General features: G+C 34.9%; 1 pseudogene; it reads left to right on the top strand.

The window, feature by feature from the left end:
- The first annotated feature begins 508 nt into the window (after positions 1-508).
- Positions 509-21,242, top strand: part of LOC109674817 (UDP-glucuronosyltransferase 2B4-like) — an 83,954-nt pseudogene continuing 63,220 nt past the window's right edge.

Consider the following 21,242-nt stretch of genomic DNA (forward strand, 5'->3'; position numbering starts at 1 on the left):
ATGAATTCTTGTGATAATTGCACAATTCTTGGAATATATTGTGAAACATTGCATTATAAACATTAAATTTTGGAATTATATGTGTTATATATAATCAGAATTTTAAATTAAAATTAAGTCATGACATCTTACATATGCTGATTAAGCTGTACTATTGTTTGATCTTTGGTACAATTTAAAGGAGACGGCAGGCAAAGAGCCTTTTGTGGTAATTTTCCTTGATGCCAGTATAAAATGTGATGTTTAAGATGGGTAAATTGCACATCAAGATTATTTAATCTTACATGGGGAAGAGCACTTTTAAAATAAATGATACCAATAAACTTTTATAACCCTGAATTCATTATATTGTTTTCATTAATCTGAAATCTGTAGGATTAAACTTTTTATTATTTATTATCTTTGAAATGAAGGGATTATACATTAACTTCTTGATCATTTGATCTTGCTTATAAGCATGAAATTTCATGGAGAAACAACAAATATAAAAGCATTACATTGTACCAATATGTCTATGAAATGGAATTCAGGTCTTCTTGTGATAGAACTAATGTGTTATTACTTTACCTTTACAAGTTGTGTAAAAGTAGTGGTGTTGCCCATAGATTAAAGACATTGAATCAGTGTAAAGACAATCCTGGATGAATTTGTACAGAGAGGATATTAAGTGACTGTCCTGGCTCTGTCAGCTTCCATTTCTGTTAATGTCGGCAATTCATATGCCATTAAATTTGAGGTTTACCCTACCTCTTTGAGCAAAACTAGTTTGAAGATCTTGTTGAGACATTGATCAGTTTATGTATGATTTACCAAAATATTCACAACTACAAAAATTCTATAGGAATTACTGTGATATTATGGAAACACTCAGCAGAGATATAGTTTTGAGCAAGAAATTTATGAGAAAACTACAAGTCAAGGTTTGATGTCATTCTTACAGATGCCATTGTTCCCCGTACTTAGCTCCTAGCGGAGCTACTTCACCTTCCTTTTGTGTATACTCTCTACTTCCTTCCTGGCTACACACTTGAAAAGTATAGTGGAGGACTTCCAGTCCCTCCTTCCTATGTGCCTGTTGTTCTCTCTGAACTAAGTGACCAAATGATGTTCATGAAGACACTAAAAAAAATATGATGTATGTGCTGTACTTTGACTCTTGGTTCCAAATATTTAATGAGAAAAAATGGAGTCAGGTTTATAGTGAAGTCCTAGGTAGCTGTATATTTTTAATTTTTACTATGAAATCCTTGTCCCTTTGAAGGTGAGCTTTGTATGTACATAAAATTAGAAGATGAAATGAAAACACAAAATTATCTACTAATCTCAGAAGTACAGTGGAAATGATTACATCATGAAGTGATGTAGAACCCTATGGCCATCACTTGTTCAGTCACACCAGGAAATAATAACTCTGAAAACTGAACCACTGAAAGTTTCTTATTATACTTTTCATATGACTTAAAGAACAATAATCATAAACTTCAGTAAGTGACTGAACAATTGTAGCTATATACATTAAGTACTTACAACTGATAAGTAGTATAACTCTCTGTAGCTTTAAGTGTTTCTCCTTGAATAGTAGCTCAGTTTCCCACTTAGAAATGGTACTTCACAACTAAATAAATAGTGTCTATCTCTAATACAGAAAGCTATAATTTCAAGGTTATTTATATTTTTTAAAATCAAAACATAATAAATATCTTGCCAATATTACTCCAGCTCATTTCAGGAAATCACATGCTATATTACAGACACAATTTCCCCATTATCCTGCATTTCATATGCTTTTCTTAATTCAGGGAGACCCACTAGATTATTTGAGACAATGGGGAAATCTGATACATGGCTTATTCATAGTTACTGGGATTTGGAATTCCCTTGGTCACTCTTATCAAATTCTTTGTTGGAGGACTCCCAAAGCAAGCCTGCCAAACCTCCACGTAAGGTAAACTTATTCATGTTGATTTGATTGATTTGCTCAGAAGCTTTGTTGGAATGACTGTACATTCCTCATTCAGGGTGTCTAGGCTGTGAGAGAGATACGAGAATAGGGATTCAGAGATCATAGAATATATCTTAGAATCCTTGAATAACTAAGCTGAAACAACAACAATATGAAAAACAGGTAAAGAGATGAGATGGGATGGAAGTCATTAAAAGCTAACATTAAATTAAATAGATTACTAAAATAAAATGATACTAGACAGTTCTCAAGAGCTTCAAATTTACTTTAGCAAGATGAGGATGAATAAAGAAGCAAATGATGCTGGAGAGATAGTTGGAATGACATCATTTTTAGGGCTTTGAAACACTTATTGTGGAGAACCAATTAAATATGTTATGCATGGGAGACATACAGTGAGAATTTCTTTGTAAAGAATATCTCAAAATATTATCACCTTATTGGATTGCAGAAGGATAAGATAAGGTAAAGGAGAAATATTTAGGAAATTGTTACAAGAATTAAACCAATAGATTATGAAAACTAGACTAAAAGGTTCATAGAGATAACTATGCTTACTCATATGTCAATATTCTACCCTCCTGTTGTTATGTGAAAAAAACTTGTTAATACAGACAAAAGACTTAAAATGTCCCTTTTATTAGTGATTCAGAGAGATATTGTCTGTTGTAATATTCATGCTAGAAATAAGACTCAGGAGTCAGTCAGGAAGTCAAAAAGTTTTACTTCTGCAGATGTGCCACTGACACATGCCTGATAAACAATTATGCTGAGCAGGAAGTTCACCTGGGATTTTATCTCTGATGCAACATTGCCCCCTTCTTCCATTGCTAAGAGTCAGGGTTCACAGTCTTTCATGATTAAATATAAAGATTAACATTTAACATTCTGGGAATCCACAGATTATGCAAGCATAACAAGCTGCCGCTTTAAAGAGGATTTATCTGGGTTGAGCATATAATTCTATTTATTTGAGGGAAAAGACAAGCTATCTCCTACAATTTTCCCTGTTCTTTTTGTACTGTTCACTCTTTTTCTTGAATTTGGTTAATGTTAGCTGGCTTTTGTGTTCAATAGTATGTAGGAGGAGAAGGTTATTCGGCTGGTAAGATCCTGGGGTCTTTTTCTTAAGGCTGTTTCAGTTAACCTTTAGATTAGGCCCCGGACACAATAAATTATACAATATCCAAGAGTAATTAGGACCCTTAACACAGTAACTAATGCAGTGAGGATTGAGATTATAACTCCTTTCCATTTCCCAAACCATTTTTCCATACATATTGTGAGTGAGGCACTAACCCCTGAATTCTCAACCAGTTCTTTGTCTAAGGCAGTTAGTCCTTGTACTCCTACTTCTAGTGGGATCTAACTGCTCTGCAATTCCCTTGTCATCAATGGAAACATCTGGTATCTCTTTTACATGGGGCATTTGTTGACTACCCCAGTGGGTAGAATTATGAAATCCTATGGTAAAAAGGTGACCAATTGCATGAGTGATCAAGTTCTGCTCCAGTTACTTGGGAGAGTCTCCAGTAATGTTCCCTGCCTGCAATACCACCAGACATTGGGTTGGGGTAGGCTGAAAGCAGAGTAATAGTTTCCACAAACATATGGCCTTATCTACATCTGGATAGATTTCCCAAAAAGTTAGTGTACTGCCCCCCACATTGTGAGGGACAGGAATAGTTGATACCAGAACTTAGGGATCTAATGTCTTTAAGGGGTCTTTGTCTTTAGAAAAACTCCAGCAAGTTTGATTACCCCAGGCCATCTCATTTTGGAACAGAGCGATCATGCATTTATCCCTGAGCTGTCTGAGTTCTGTTCTAATGGAAAAGGGATCACTTGGGCATCTGGTCAAGGGGTTATGCAGTACAAGCATAACATTCATTTTTGTTTAATGTGCGCACAGAATATTTTACACATTCTACCCAAGCATTAGTTTCTCCCTATTCTATCTCAACTTCTAAGGTTTGACTAAAATCTTTAATTTTAACCAACTGAACCATGGTTGGGTCATTAGCCAGAAATGAAGTATGTCTTTACTTACTTCAGGAATAGCATTAATTCAAAACTTTGTAGTGGAGTCCCTCCTTGGAGCATTTATCCCTATGCCATATACCCTACCTGTCCATTTGGCCTTAGTGAATCGATCCACCCATTGGGTCCTGTGACCCACCATAAATCATCCGAGGTCCCACAATTGCCCTTGTTTATAAATCCCTAACTTGGTTTGGAACACAGGTAATAATATCTTTCCCAAGTTAGACACTCACAGTACATTGCATGACAAGTACCAAACTATGGTTTGTATATTTAGAGGTTATATTAATTACAGCAAAACAACTGCCCGTGGCTCAGCAATAGTCTTTATGGGCAGAAGTAGAAGTGGCAGGAGTTGCAATGTAAGCAGTCTCATGCCATCTCATGATGACTTTTAGGGGATCATCTGAGTTGGTCGTGGTGGTCCAATAGTCTTTTGATAGGCTCTAAGCCTAATGTAGTAAGTCCAACCTTTCCTGGCTATGCGTACCACAGTCTCAATGATTAGGAGCACTTGGTAGGGTCCTTCTTAGGTCAGCTGAAGCTTCTCCTCCTTCCAGGTTTTGATTAGGACATAATTTCCTGGCCTGTAGGGATGGCATTTTTTCTTTTTTTTTTTTTCAGACTCACAATTTTATTGTCAAACTCAGAAAATACACCAAGCTCGCTTCGTCATCAAAGCCCAGATTTCAACATTATGTGCTTTTGCCTTCTGAAGGACTAGAAGGAACTAAATTATGCACTCCCAGGGACTGGGGATGACGGGATTCTTTCTAAACAAGAGAGTCCACTGTTTGCATGAGTAGACTGCACTATTAAAATCCTGCACTGCTGTTTATTTACTTGCTGTGTGTCCATGGGCAAGTCACTTCACCTCTCTAAGCCTCATTTCCTTCAGCTATAAAATAGAGAATTTAAAAAAACTATTATTCATTTATTCACATGTGTGTACATTGTTTGGGTCATTTCTCTCCCCTGTCCCCCTCCCCAACCCTCTCCCTTCCCTCCTTCCTCACTTCCAGGCAGAACCTGCTCTGCCCTTATCTCTAATTTTCTTGAAGAGAAGACATAAGCATAATAAGGAAGACAAAGCATTTTTGCTAGTTGAGTTAAGGGTAGCTATACGGAAAGATTCCTAGCATTGCTTCCATGTACAAATGTGTTACAACCCAAGTTGATTCATCTGTAAAAAGACCTTTTTCACTAAGAGAGCAAAATATGTGAAAGAGCCAGTAAGAAATAGATCTTAAGTTACCATTTTGTGTGTAATTTTGAGAATCATCCAAAGTAGGGGAGCCCATAAAGCATCTCATAAGGGTATGGACTACATCTTTTCTGGGAGCCATTCTAATTGGAAGTAGAGCATTAGGGAGCATTTAGTTCAGGGAAGTTTTGTTTCTATCATAAGCTTAGCTAACTGTTTAAGATTTGGCTCAGTCATTCCACCTTTCCTGAAGAGGGAGGGTGAATCTTTTCATGACACTCATTATAATGGTGGCAGTAAAATGACTCCCATTAAGTGAATCTGTGTTTTCAACTAAACTAAATTGTGGTATTATTTGTTCTAAAATTGTCTTGGTTACATTTCCAGTACTTGCACTTGGAGGCAGAACAGCCTACACCCAATTTGTTAAATAATCCAGTATTACTAACCAGTATTTGAGCTGTCCAATTGCAGGCATTTAATCCACCAATATGCTTTGAAATGGTCTAAGTCCTGGAAGTTTTCTTCCTGATGGTTATTTTCTAAGGGCTTGTTTGTTAACCATTTTACAAATACAGCTTTAACATAACTATTTAGCAACTGTATATATACCTAAACATCATAAGTTCTCAAGACATCACACATGGTTATGGTCCCCAGAGACTCCCCTATAGAAGAGGTCATAATTTCTCTCATTATTGGCTTGGTGATCATTTCCTTTATCTGGCAGTTTCCATTTTTCCTCCTATCTTTCATTGCTTCTAATTTGATGAGTTGATTTTCCTCCTCAGCACTGAACTTTGGACTGGTTGGAGGAGGAGCCAAGATTGGAATTAGGTTAAAGTTAGGTACCTCCACTTGTAAGGCAGCTTCCTTAGCTGCCTCATCTGCCTTTTGGTTCTCTCTAGCATCTAGGTTCCCCTCTTTTTGGTGTCCATGTACATGTCCAATCGCAGTCACTTCTGACATTAAGTTGGACTATTAATTATTTTTTTGCTTTTATTTTTTGTGTTGTGCTGGCTGGGGATACATTGTGGCATTTATAAAAGTTCTTATAGTGTATGGATGATTCCTTATGAACAATGTCCTTCCCTCTACTGTTAATTACCCCTCTTTCCTTCTAAACTTTTCCAAATGTATGTGCCACCCCAAAGGCATATTTGGAATCCATGTAAATGATTTCTTCTTTGTCTTTTAATAATTTGAAAGCCTGGCTGAGAGCATTTGATTCACAGGGCTGGGCTAACTGGTTATTAAGCAATCTTCTGGCTTGTAGCATATTTAATTGATTTACCTCCACCACAGAATAGCTATTATGACCTACTCCTTATAGTACTCTAGATGACCCATCTATAAATAGTTTGACCCCTTTCTGGGATGCGGTCTCCTGTAAATCTGGCCTAACTTTGGTTTGATCTGGTCTTGTCCTCCCATCAGGAAACATGCAAGGTTAAGGCAATTATCTGTGGTTCACATATTGGAGTAATTTAACCTGGGGTGGTACTATGAACTTTTCTAAGATCTCTTTGAGGTCTTGTCAAATCCCTGTCAGAGGACAGTCCATCTATACTGTTATTTCCTATCTGTTTTAGGGTTTTCACATTCAAAACCAATTAGGTCTGTGCTACTTTCACCAAAGGACAGGCCCAAAAGGCATCCTTTATGTCTTTGTTACAGTTTGGTTAATTACTCATAATTAATCCCTTAATAACTGGTCGTATGTTCCATCTGGCTCCTTAACAGGGAAGATGGGAATGGGGTAGGGGGCAGCATTGTAGTCCCTGTTTGCTGTCTTTAAGAATAGGGAACTGCCTCCTACATACCATCTCGTGTATATTTTTGTGTCTTGAGCTCCATTTCAGACATGCACATAACCAGCCCCCGAGAATGTCCCAAGCACCAAGGAAGCACTAAAAAAGTTTATCTACCTTGATCTGTGCACAGTTACCTGGTCACTGAGATGCTTGATAGGATCCTTTCCTACATCTGAAGACTTTGCCTTTAACAACTCAGGCCTTTAATTAGTGCAAGGGGAATGATTCACCCAATCCCAGGGCCACCATTAGCCAGAGGTGGGATGCATCTTTCCCAAGACAGGGGTCCTCAAGCCTCTGTGACAATGAAGATATTCCAGACATGAACCCCAAAGTTGTTAGAAATAAGATTCAAGAGTCAGTCAGCAAGGCAAAAAGTTTTAATTCTACATAAGGATGTGCCACTGACATAGGTCTGATAAGCAAGCAAAATTAGTGAGACATCCACTAGGGTTTTAATCCCTGATGCAATACTGCCCCCTTCTCCTATTGGTAGGAATCAGGGTTCACAGTCTTTCTTTATTAACTGGAGATGAGGTAAGGGCTCACAGTCTTTCCTGATTAACTATCAGGTTTAACATTTAATACTCTGGGAAGCCATTAGTTAAGCAAGCCTAATGAGTTGCTGCTTTAAAGTTGATTTACTTGGGTTGAGTATATGATTAAGCCATGAATTAAGCCAGCGTAACAGGCTACTATTTTAGAGTGGATTTGTCTGGGTTGAGTATATAATTCTATTTCTGTGATGGAAAACAGCAGTTATTCCTCACATTCATGTTTTTGTTTGTGTCACATACTATTTTTTATGAATCACTAAATTTTATCATCTAAAAACCATAACTAAATATTAAAAAGGTAGGGGAATAATTAATATGTCTGATTTTAAAATGATACATTTTATCATTTGCTAAATTATGCTTCTAGAAGAATTTGAATTATGTTTAGCCTTGTAGAGTAGAAACCAACAATAAGACTGGAACAAACTACCATCTGTTTTCTCTTGAGACATAGCAAGTTCAAGGCTAGTACAGCAAATGTATCTGTAAAAATAATATTAATTTGCCAATTTGGGCCAAACTGTTAATGTATAATGCCACATTTAACAGGAACTGGCTGTCAAATGGATTGAACCTATAGTCTCAAGAAAAGTCCTGGATAACTGAACCTCTGCAGATTAATTAAAAGTAAATATGTGCATTTGCCAATCAAATGAGCAAGAAGACATGCTGACATTTTGTATTAGTGTTTCACAAGCTTTCTAGATTAAAGATACCATTTCTCAACAATGTAAAGTATATTCCTCCATAATAATTGCTGCCAAACCCAATATTTTCTAGCTTTTGCTCCAGAATTTAAGTAATTCTTCATTTGAGTTCCATACTATTGCATTTTAGAGAATGATAGGGAGTATTTACTTACTAGAGTGGTGATTCTTCCATATGCCTATCCTATAGGACATCTCAAAGTTACTCCCTTGAGTAACTTTGGGGGTGACAGAGAACTTCAGAGATAGACCACCCGCCAAATAAGCATGAAGTCCTGAGTTCAAATCCCAGTACTACCTAAAAAAAAGATAAAAGAAAACAAAATTCTTCCTTTGGTAACTTGGGTTTTGGCCTCAGACCTTCCTGATGGAATGAGTACAGAGGAGTTCCATAAGGCATATGAAATATAGACATACTAGAATGTACCACTTGTTTCAGAAAATAAACCATTAATTTTATAAGTACAAAGAATTGTCAGCAAACAGGATAAAATTTCATGAGAAGGAACATGAGAATCTAATATATTTTAAATTAACCTTTTTTAAAAAAAGAAATTAGTAGAATGCAAGAATTTTTTCATTGGGACTGGAGTTCAAAATCAGATCTTCTCCTTTGCAATGTAGCAGTCCTACTGCTTTAGTCATATTTCCAGTCTATTTTTGCTCTGGTTATTTTGCAGCTACCCAGCAGAATGCAAAAAAAAAATTAAGTATCATTTTCATTTTAATTATTAACATTTATCAATGTACAAATTAATGTGCTTCACTGTGACATTTGCTCACACACATCTATCAGGCTTTGATCATTTTCATCCTTCCTTCTACCTTCTATTGTCCTCCCTTCTCTCCATACTCCCATCAGTGCCCTTCCCTTTCCTACTATTCTCTCCTCTTCTTTCAGGTCTTCATGTAGTTATAGTTGTTTTTAGTTTCCACATATGAGAGAAAACATGTAATACTTGTCTTTCTCTTTGTGGACAATTTTGCTTAACATGATGTCCTCCACTTCCAGTAATTTTACTGCAAATGACATCATTTTATTCTTTATGGCCAAATATACTTCATTATTTACATACAATATATTTTCTTTATCCATTCATCTACTGATGAATACCTAGAGTGATGCCATAGTTTGATATTTTGAGTAGTAATGCAATAAACATAGGTATGCAGATATTGCTATTGTATGCTGACATATATTCCTTTGAGTTATCATCCCAGAATTCATATACTACATAATACTTCTATTTTTAGTATTTTGAAAAACCTCATACTCTTTTCCATAATGGTGCTCTTAACTTACACTTGTATGAATAGTTTAGAAGGGTTCCTGGTTTCATATATCCTGGGAGTATTTTTTATTATTTGTATTTTTTAATAAGAACCAAATCAAAGTGAGATAGAATCTCAATGTGGTTTTGATTTGCATTTCCCTAGTGGATAAAGGTATGTAATATTTTTCATGTGTTTATTGGCCATTAGTTCTTATTATTTTGAAAAGTGTATCTATTCAGATCATTTGCCTATGTTTCTTTGTGTTGCTTGCTCTTTTCATCTTAAATTTTTAATTCATTATACATTATGGATATTAATAATGAAAAATGATTATCTGCAAAAGATTTTTTCCATAGTGCATGTTGCCTCTTCACTCTGTTGTTTCCTTTTGTTTCAGATGGTTTTCTTTTGTACAGCAGCCCATTTGTCAATTCTTGTTTTTGTTTCCTAAGCTATTGGAGTAATATCTGTAAAGCCATTAAATGTTTCAATATCTTGAAGTGATTCACCTATTTTTTGAGATTTGTGATCTTATATTAAGGTATTTGATCTGTTTGAGGTTTCTTTTATTGTAGTACTAAGGTTTGAACACAGATCCTCACATTTCCTAGATAGGTGCTCTGTCACTTGAGTCACACCTGCAACCCTTTAGTCTTAAGTGACTTTTCTGATATGGCCAATTTCAGACCATGTTCACCTAATTAAATACTCCGGGGGATGAAAGGCACATACACCATCCATGACAGACAGGTTTTGGTGGGATACAGTCTGAAGTGCAGTAATCCTCTTCCTTGGTTCTTGAGCAGGTGGGATTAGAATCATGTGCCACTACACATCATTTGAGATAATTTTTGTACAGAATGAAAAACTAAGGTCCTAGTTTTAGTATTTGCATGTAGATATAAAATTTATACAGTACCATTTGTTCATAGGGCTGTCTTTTTTTCAAGTGCAATGTACGGCTTTTGAGCCTTGTCAAGAATCAGTTGGCAATACATAAGCATGGTGGAGCATACCTGTAGCCCAGCTATTTGGGAGCCAGATACAAGAGCTTCATAAGTTCAAGGCATGCCCAATCAAGTTAAGCATGACCATACTGTCTCACAAAAACAAAATATGATCAAAAGGTAAGGGAACTTGAAGGCATGGAAACTCAGAAGGTCAAGGTCCTGGGTTCATTCTCAAGTGCCACAAACAAAGTAAGAAAAATCAATGACAATAAGTGTGTGAATTTATCTCTGGTTCCTCTATTATAGTTCTTGTTTTGTGTGTTTATTTTTTATGACAATACCATGTTTTTTGCTACTCTTGCTCTGTAGTATATTTTGCAATCAGATATTTCATGCCTATGGCATTGATTGCTCATTTGCTCAGGTTTCTTTGGCTGATTCAGGGTTATTGTATATGGAGAGAGGTATTCTGGACCCTGAATGAAACTAACTTTAACTCTAGGATACTCTACCCAGCAAAACAACATTCAAAATAGATGGAGCAATAAAAGTCTTCCATGATAAACAGAGGCTAAAACAATATATGACTACCAACATACCACTATAAAAGATTCTTCAAGAATCCTGCATACAGAAAATGAAAGCATACAAAATCAAGAAAAGACAAGCAGTATCAAATGACAGAAGAAAGGCAAGAAAGTAGAGAGTAACATTGATTTAGATGCATGCAATCAAACCCTTAAACAACAAAGACAACTAAATGACAGGAATCACCACATACCTATCAATACTAACAAGGAATGTGAACGTACTAAATTCCCCATTGAAAGACACCATTTGGAAAACTGGATTAAAAAGAAAGATCCAACAATCTGTTGTTTCCAGGAGACCCATCTCATTGACAGAAACAAGCACTGGCTTAGGCTGAAAGGCTAGAAGAAGATTTACCAAACCAATGGTCTCTGAAAACAGGCAGGAGTAGCAATACTTATCTCAGACAAAGTAGACTTCAAACCTACATTGATAAAAAGAGATAAAGAAGGATACTCCATACTAACAAAAGGGGAAATACACCAAAAAGGAAACAACAATTATCAACCTACATGCACCCAACATCAATGCACCCAATTTCATTAGTCATATTCTGAAGGACCTAAAAACTTATATAAACTCCAACACAATGGTAGTGGGAGACTTTAATACGCCCCTATCACCAGTACTTAGGTCATCCAAATGAAAAATCAATAAAGAAATCCTAGATCAAATCACACCATAGATCAAATGGATCTAGCCAATGTCTACAGAATATTTCATCCAACTTCTTCACAATATACATTCTTCTCAGCAGCCCATGGAACCTTCTCCAAAATTGATCATACCTTAGGGCACAAAGCAAGACTCAGCAAATATAAGAAAACAGAAATAATCCCATGCATTCTATCTGATCACAATGTATTTAAAACTAGACCTCAGCAACAAAAACAATAGTAAAAAACATGCAAATATTTGGAAGCTGAAAACAAAATGCTCAATGATCAACAGGTCATTGATAAAATAAAAGAGGAAATTAAAAGAGGTAGGAACTTTAATGTCCACTAGAACCTATGGGACACAACAAAGGCAGTACTAAGAGGAAAGTTTATAGCCATGAGTGCATATTTTAAAAGGACAGAAAGATCTCAAATCAATGACCTAATGATACATCTCAAACTCCTAGAAAAACAAGAACAAGCAAACCCCAAAACAAACAGAAGGAGATAAATAATAAAGATAAGATTGAAATCAATGAAATAGAAAAAGAAAAAACATACAAAGAATCAATAAAACAAAAAATTGGTTCTTTTAAAAAATGAATAGGATTAATAGACCCCTGGCAAACCTGACTAAAATGAGGAGGAAAAAAACCCAAATCAGTACAATCAGAAATGGAAAAGTGGTGATAATAACAAACACCACTGAAATCAAGGAAATCATCAGAGTCCACTTTGAGGACCTATATTCTAATAAATTTGAAAATCTTGAAGAAATGGACAGATTTGTAGATACTTATGACCATCCAAAATTGAACCAAGAGGACATTAATCACCTGAATAGATCTACAACACAAAATGAAATTAAAACAGCAATTAAGAGTCTCCCAAAAAATAAAATTCGAGGACCTGATGGATCCTCTGCTGAATTCTATCAGACTTTTAAAGAAGAACTAATACCAACCCTCCTTAAACTGTTCCATGAGATAGAAAAGGGAAAAAAAAGTGCCTAACTGATTTTGTGAAGCCAGTATTACACTCATCCCAAAACCAGACAAAGACTCCTCCAAAAAGGGAACTAAAAAACAATCTCCTTAGCAAATATTGATACAAAAATACTCAATAAAATAATGGCAGCCTGAATTCAACAACACATCAGAAAGATCATTCATCATGACCAAGTCAAATTCATCCCAGGGATGCAGGGGTGGTTCAACATATGTAAATCTATAAATGTAATACAGCACATAAATAAAAGCAAAGACAAAAACCACTTGATCATTTCAATAGATGCAGAAAAAGCCTTCAACAAGATCCAACACCATTTCATGATAAAAGCTCTAAGAAAACTAGAAATAGAAGGAAAGTACCTCAATATTATAAAGGCTATATATGCCAAACCTACAGCCAACATCAAACTTAAGGGTGAAAAATTCAAATGATTTTCCCTAAAATCAGGAAAGAGACAAGGGTGCCCACTATTCCCACTCCTACTCAACATAGAACTGGAATTCCTAGCCAGGGCAATTAGGCAAGAAGAAGAAACAAAAGGAACACAAATAGGCAAAGAAACTGTCAAAATATCCCTATTTTCAGACCTTAAAGACCTAAAAAACTTCTAGACACCATAAACAGCTATAGCAAGGTGGCAGGATACAAAATCAACTTACAAAGTCATTAAATTTTCTATACACCAATAATGAACACTGAGAAGGAATATATGGAAACAATTCCATTTACAATAGCCTCAAAAAAAATCAAATACCTAGGAGTAAACTTAACAAAAGGTGTGAATGAGCTCTACAAGGAGAACTACAAAACCTTGAAGAAAGAGATTGAAGAAGACTACAGAAGGTGGAGAGATCTCTTGTGTTCATGGATGGGTTGAATAAACATAGAAAAAACGGTTATATTACCAAAAGCAATCTCTATGCTTAATGCAATTCCCATAAAAATCCCAATGACATTCATCACAGAAACTGAAAAATGTACCCTAAAATTCATTTGGAAACATAAGAGATTGCAAATAGCCAAGGCAATACTCAGCAAAAAGAGCAATGCTGGAAGTATCACAATACCCTACTTCAAACTATATTACAAAGCAATAGCAATAAAAACAGCATGGTACTGGCACAAACACAGACATGAAGACCAGTGGAACAGAATCGAGGTTCTGGATATGAATCCACTTAACTATGCCAACCTTATTTTTGACAAGCTTAAAATATACGATGAAGAAAAGACAGACTCTTCAACAAATGTTGTTGGGAAAAGTGGTTATCCATCTTCCAAAAACTGAAACTAGATCCATGTTTATCACCCTGTGCTAGTGTCAACTCAAAATGGATCAAAGACTTTAATATCAGACCCAAAACTCTGAAGTTCATACAGGAAAGAGCAGGAAACACTCTAGAAGTAATAGATACTGGCAAGGACTTCCTCAATAGAGCCCCAGAAGCTCAGCAACTAAGAGAAAGTATGGACAAATGGGACTTCATAAAATTAAAAAGCTTCTGCACAACAAAAGAAATAGTCTCTAAACTGAAGAGACCACCCACAGTTTAGGACAAAATATTTGACAGCTAAACATAAGACAAAGGACTTATAACCAGAATATACAGGGAACTTAAAAAACTAAACTCTCCAAAAATCAATGAACCAATAAAGAAATGGGCAACTGAACTAAACAGAATTTTCTCAAAAGAAGAAATTCAAATGGCTAAAAAACACATGAAAAAATGCTCAGCATTTCTAGCCATAAAGGAAATGCAAATCAAAACCACACAAAGATTCCACCTCACCCCTGTTAGAATAGCCATCATTAAAAACATCACTAATAACAGGTGTTGGTGAGGATGTGGGGAAAAAGGAACCCTCACACACTGCTGGTAAGAGTGCAAGCTAATGCAACCACTCTGGAAAACAATACGGAGGCTTCTTAAAAATCTAAACATAGACCTGCCATATGATCCATCAATCCTGCTTCTAGGGATATACCCAAAGTAACGTGACATAGGTTACTCCAGAGGCACTTGCACAGCCAAGTTTATTGCAGCTCTATTCACAATAGCCAACTTATGGAACAACCAAGGAGTCCCACATTGTGTATGTATACACAATGGAATTTTACTCAGTCATGAAGAATAATGAAATCCTATCATTTGCAATTAAATGGATGGAACTAGAGAACATCATTCTGAGCGAGGTTAGCCAGGCTCAGAAGATGAAAAATAATATGTTCTCCCTCATATGCAGACTTTAGATCTAGAGCAAGTGCAGCAATGTAGTTGGACTTGGGTCACATGATAATTGGTGAGCACTCACAGGAAGTATGGGTATAGGTAAGAAACCCAAAACATGAAAGTATTTGATGTCCCTACTATAGAGGTACTAACACAGGAACCTTAAAGTGACAGAGCTCAATGTGAAAAGGGGATCAGGAACTAGTGAAAAGGTCAGTAACAGATGAATTAACTTGCAATGTTGCACGTCGGTGCATAGAAGAAATGCTAGGAATCTCTCTGTATAGCTAGCCTTATCTCAACTAGCAAAAACACTTTTTCTTTTTTATTATTGCTTATATTTTCTCTTCAACAAAGTTAGAGATAAGGGCAGAACAGATTCTGCCTGGAATTGAGGGGAGTTTCAAGGGAGAGGGAGGAAGTGAGGGGGTAAGGAGGAGGAACAGCCCATACAATGTATGCACAAATGAATAATCAAATAAAGAAAAGATTATAGTTTATTTACAAAAGTACACTATAGAATGGAAGTGACCTCACATTCCACTGACTAATATGTAAATAGAGTTCATAAATTAAAATGGAAGTTTAAGGAAACATATATATCACACAGATGAAAGATACTTTCCACAAGAAGACAATACATTGAATAGAATTTATATTATATGCTGCTTTATCTCCCTGAAATCACACAGTATTAGAATGGAAATTGTGCTATAGTTATTATATCAAGGCGGTTTTTACTGTTTCAAAATTATGTGCTTGTAATTCTTTTCTTTTTTTCTAAAATGTTGTTTTATGCTAATGATTAGTATTAGAAAGTACACAGTTTAGATCGGAACAATTTGGTCATTACTTAAGACATGCAAAGCAAGTAATAAACTTAAAATAGAAGGAAGAGAAAAAGATGACTTATGAAATCTGTTGTCTCCTCTATTGTTCTTTTCTGGGAAAGTGAGTACATTGAGAAATGTAGAATTATTTTTTATTATAAAACTTGAATTTTTTAATTTGGCTCAGAATAGAACTCATAAGTCAAAATAATTTCCAAGTACTCCATCTGCCACAGTTATAGCACTTCTCCCCCTAAGAAGTGGAGCATGTATCCTACTGAGGTGCAAGAACTCCCTTGGGGACATAGTGAGGTGGTATGAGTAGTCCTCATATAAAGTTATATAGAACTCATTCAAATGGAATATCCATTATGAACCTGAAATCAGTGCAAAATGTATCATAGGTAAAAAAAAAAAGAAGCCAAGAAATGTGTTCATACAAATCTGGATACTTCCAATAAAGTGAAAATGTTAATTTGCATCATGTTTAGTTATTATATGGGTATATATAGTTCTAGACTTGAATGGAGATTTTAGGAATATTTTATGTATATCCAAGTCACATTAAAACTTTACAAATGTCCATAATTCTTAACCTCCAGCTATTAGGGATATCATAGTAGAAAATTTTGAGAAAACTTATAAATTATAGGAAAAGGAATAAGCATTCTAGAGATGAGAAAATACCGATTTAAACCAAATCAACCACTTTTCCTGAGTGCTCCTAATGAGACACATAAAACACTAATGACAACAAACTGAAGTGATTCTCCAGATGTCATAGTAAGATTATCCCAATTGAAGTAGTGAAATTATGAGGATTATAAGTAAAGTGAGCTTACAAACCAGCTCTAATTCCTAACTGAGAGAAAATACATTAACATTAATACAAGTATAACCTAAGAGTTAAGTAGAAAATTTTCTAAAATTATTTCCCATAATAATTGTTTGGGTGTCAAATTTCTTTTCTTCCTGACATAGAAAAATAAACACACACATATTTACAGAAATATGCATAAGAGAGTTCATTTATCTCACATTACACATCTCCTTCCAAAGAAAAGAAATTATGGCCATTACTTCAATAATTACTGGTAACACTTGATTTTTCTCTCCATATGTTTAATAATCCTTTGAAAAATGTTTGCTGTGTTGCCAGTCTTTTGTGATGGATCAAATTCTTTCTTCACAGGTAATCAAGACTATCCAGAGCTCTGGAGAAAATGGTGTGGTATTTTCTCTTGGATCAATGTTCAGTAACATGACAGAAGAAAGGGCCAATGTGACTCCATCGACCCTTACACGGATTCCACAGAAGGTTAGATAAAGTTCCTGTTTCGTACACACTAATACAATACATTTGCTAAATTCTGAAAAGGAATTATGTGCAAAAAGTTTATGTGTCAAAAATAAATTGTTGGTTTACACATGGCTCAAGAGTTTGAACACCTGTCTAATAAGCACAAGACTTATGTTCACAGCATAACAATGTCAAGAAAGTAAATTGTAATATCTTAAATTCATATTACAAATCATAAAACAGAAATATACATGGTAGATGATAAAACAGTACGGAGGGTTTTTGTATAAAAAATAATTTGGGCATTTTCATTGTGAACCATAAGATTATACTTAACAGGTATAGTGAAAAGCATCAGAATTGAATTGCAAGCAGATACAAAGCAATCAAAAATATGTGTAAGATTCTTTTTTTTTCCTTTTCTATGCAGAGTTCCTGAGAGCACTATATATATTATACATGTTATTAGAAAGTAACCAAAGGTTTATTATTAATTGGACCAGCAATAATGGTAAGCAGGTATTGAAAGCAATCTGAATTTCATCTTGCAGTTTCAGAGTCCAGTATAAGCTCAGCTCCTTCATTCATCATAATTTTAGAGTAGGTTGATTCAATTAGCTGCTCATGGTGGCTATTCAGACAAAAGTGGGCCAGAATTCACCAACCAGTAATCAATAGCTGCCTTGTAAAGGAAATTTAGAGGAGGAGAAAACAGCTTTCCCTAATGAACAGGACCTGACCAATGTCTGAAGCAAAGAAACATAAAAGAAATGGTTAAAACTAGATCTGCCTATGAAAGAGGACCCTATCATTAAAGTGTACCACCCAAGAGCTCAACTTGTAACACATCACACTGTATCTTTCTACTTGAAAAGAGAGAAGGGAAAGGAAAGAGCCCAGAGGAAGCAAATCTTGTACAGGAATAAACTCAATGAAATGTATTAGTAACTTCTTGTCTAATATACAGAATACACTTGAGTACACTTGTGGTATGTGCATGTTTTGAACTAATTTTTAGTTTGTCATCTGATATACTCTTCTCCCAATTACCTAAAGTTTTATGTAAATATAACATCACTTTATCATTCACATAGAATATAGGAAATAACTCTTACAAATTTTATTCCAGATTATAAGGACTGCTGACCAATTTGAAATTCATTTCTTTAACCTTTAGAAGGGATGAATATGCTTTTGATCTATAGGAGACTTTCTTAATAACTGCTCTCAAGACATTATAGTCTTCAAGAATCATTAATATTATCAAGGTGTTAACAGAAAGTTGAACAAAATTTACTGAAATTTCAATGTTGAGGGCTTCATCTTCAACAGTTATATAGTTATTCAATGATAAAGAATTTCCAAATCTACCTAAACTGATAAATTCTGTATTATGGTCAAAATTGTCAGTTCAAACTATGGGGAACTATGCTTGATAATTTATGATGTATAGCTAGTTGCATGTTCCTGCTAGTTAGAACAATTTGTGAGAAACAAACATCACTTGTTTCTTTTATATATCAATAGAAAGCTAATTAAAATAAATATTTTAAGGTACAAGTGGGCTTAAGAAAATTCCTTCACTTATCACTCAAAAAGGAAATACGATAGTATTATCAAATTTTTTAAATGGGAGCTGGAATAAAATACATATAACAAAATAAATGTGTAGCCAATTATTCCTAATGAGGTAAAGTTTTCCACACTGGAATTATATTGAATGTTTTAATTTTTCATAAAACTTGAATGTATCATTATTATGCTAGTTTTCTAAGTTTCTGTATATGAAAATCATAACTATATTTCACTAAATTATTATGATGATAAGTAAAAGCAGTATAAATAGTCTGTTTTTTAGTCTTTAGTAGTAAATTAAAATCTCCTCTCTTAATTTCCTTATCTTTCATATGGTATGATCTTTTCAATTTTGTATAAGTCAAACTTAATTTAACTTGAAAATTTAGTGATAGAATTATTTTTTGTATGAAGAGTTTCTATGGAGATATGATGTCAAGGAACTAGATACTTTAGCATGTTATACTTGGCTGTATAAGTGGATCCCTCAGAATGACCTTATTGCTAAGACTGGAAATTAAACAGTGAGAACCTTAGAAAGAGGGTGATAGATCAACAAGATACAAATTCAGTATTTAGTGTTTCAAAAATAAGAAATAACACTAACATATTTTTCAAGATTATACAGTGAAAGAAATATAATTGTTGTGGTTTTGATGTTCACAATCATATACTTTGGCACAATAAAAGTATCTTTAGTTCGGGTATAATTATCTCTGAGAATTTTTGAGGCACTTTTACATTGTCTCTGTCTCATATTTCTAAAGCTTAAATTATTATTCCTCTTGCTTCAGAAGTATTTCAAATGCCACTGAAAATAACATGCTGTCCTCACTTACATGGTCTCTGCATTTCCATTAAAACAAACCCACAAACTTTACAATGAGGTGGTAACAGATTTCATAATGAAGTGTGGCTTATATTTTCTCTTGTCCCTGCACCACAACCATCCCACTTCTGCTGATTTGGACACCCATGATGACAAAATAATGACTTCAATATGACTTTTATGAGAAAATGCTCCAGAAGTTTCCCACCAGACATTTCTATATTGTCACATGCTCCAAGGTCACAAACAGTGTTCTCAGTTTTTCTCTTGTTATTTATAGTGTTTTCATTTTTTAAATCTCAAGTCTCATAGAACCTGCTCTATTTAGCATTTACTTTATGCCCCAGTAGACTTAAGTGTACCAAACTGTAAAATGCTTTCAATGCAGTATCATAACTGTAATAATCTATTATTCAGAGAGCAATGCTTCTTATACTTTTTAAACCTTATATCTCACCTTCATCATTTCACCCTATTGTAGGTCATCAAAACCCAAAGCTTTCATAACTCATTGTGGAACCAATTGTATCTATGAGCTGATCCATCATGGGATCCCTACTGTGATCATTCCTTTGTTTGTGAATCAACCTGATAACATTGCTCATATGAAGGTCAAGGGAGCAGCTGTTAGAGTGGACTTTGCCACAGTGTCAACTCCAGAGCTTCTCAATGCCTTGAAGACAGTCATCAATAATCTGTCATGAGTATAATTGCATTGTTTATTAGGCAGCATTAATAGAAAGGTGATCATCATCAGTGAATATGAGTTTTATTCCATTTGAAGGAGGCTTATTTTGAAAGATAAATTATTTAATCCATCTGAAATCTGTTATTATTTTAAATAAGAAACATTGACTGTGCTTAACTGAGGTTTACTAGTTGTACATGGACATAAGACCATTGTAACATCCACTAAGTTTCAGTAGGTTTTGCAAGTACTCAGCCTATCTTAAGTTTTGACTTTGCTGGTGTAGAATTTTGTAGTTTTTACTATTCCTAAAGAAGTATTCAACAGTTAGACTTGTGCAGAATAGTTCACTTTTTCCATTTGTATTTGGGAGACCAGTAGTGCTGTTTGAACTCATTGATTTTCCTTTCATCTCTTTACTGACCTGAATACTTTTATTCTCATTTCACAATTGTTCACTTTTGCACCTCACCAGTTGTACATGTACACATACATGCTCACTTTTTTCACAATAAGAGACAGCACCACTAGCTCTCTACAGATATGTAAAATTAAGTAAGTTTGGGGAGGGTTTAAATTACAGTTATTGTTCTACATATGTTACTTTAAAAATCAAGTGTAATTTTCCTATTTCCATGGGTATTTACATGCAGAAGACTGAAACAAGACTCCTTTCACCCTGTACAAAATAAAATCCAAATGGACCCAAATTCTTTTTATTTTTTTTTCATTTTTCTTTTATTATTCATATGTACATACAAGGCTTGGTTCATTTCTCCCCCCTGCCCCCACCCCCTCCCTTACCACCCACTCCACCCCCTCCCGCTCCCCCCCCCAATACCCAGCAGAAACTATTTTGCCCTTATCTCTAATTTTGTTGTAGAGAGAGTATAAGCAATAATAGGAAGGAACAAGGGGTTTTGCTGGTTGAGATAAGGATAGCTATACAGGGCATTGACTCACATTGATTTCCGGTGCATGGGTGTTACCTTCTAGGTTAATTCTTTTTGATCTA

Source organism: Castor canadensis, chromosome 9, assembly GCF_047511655.1.
Source record: "Castor canadensis chromosome 9, mCasCan1.hap1v2, whole genome shotgun sequence".
NCBI classification, from domain to species: Eukaryota; Metazoa; Chordata; class Mammalia; order Rodentia; family Castoridae; genus Castor; species Castor canadensis.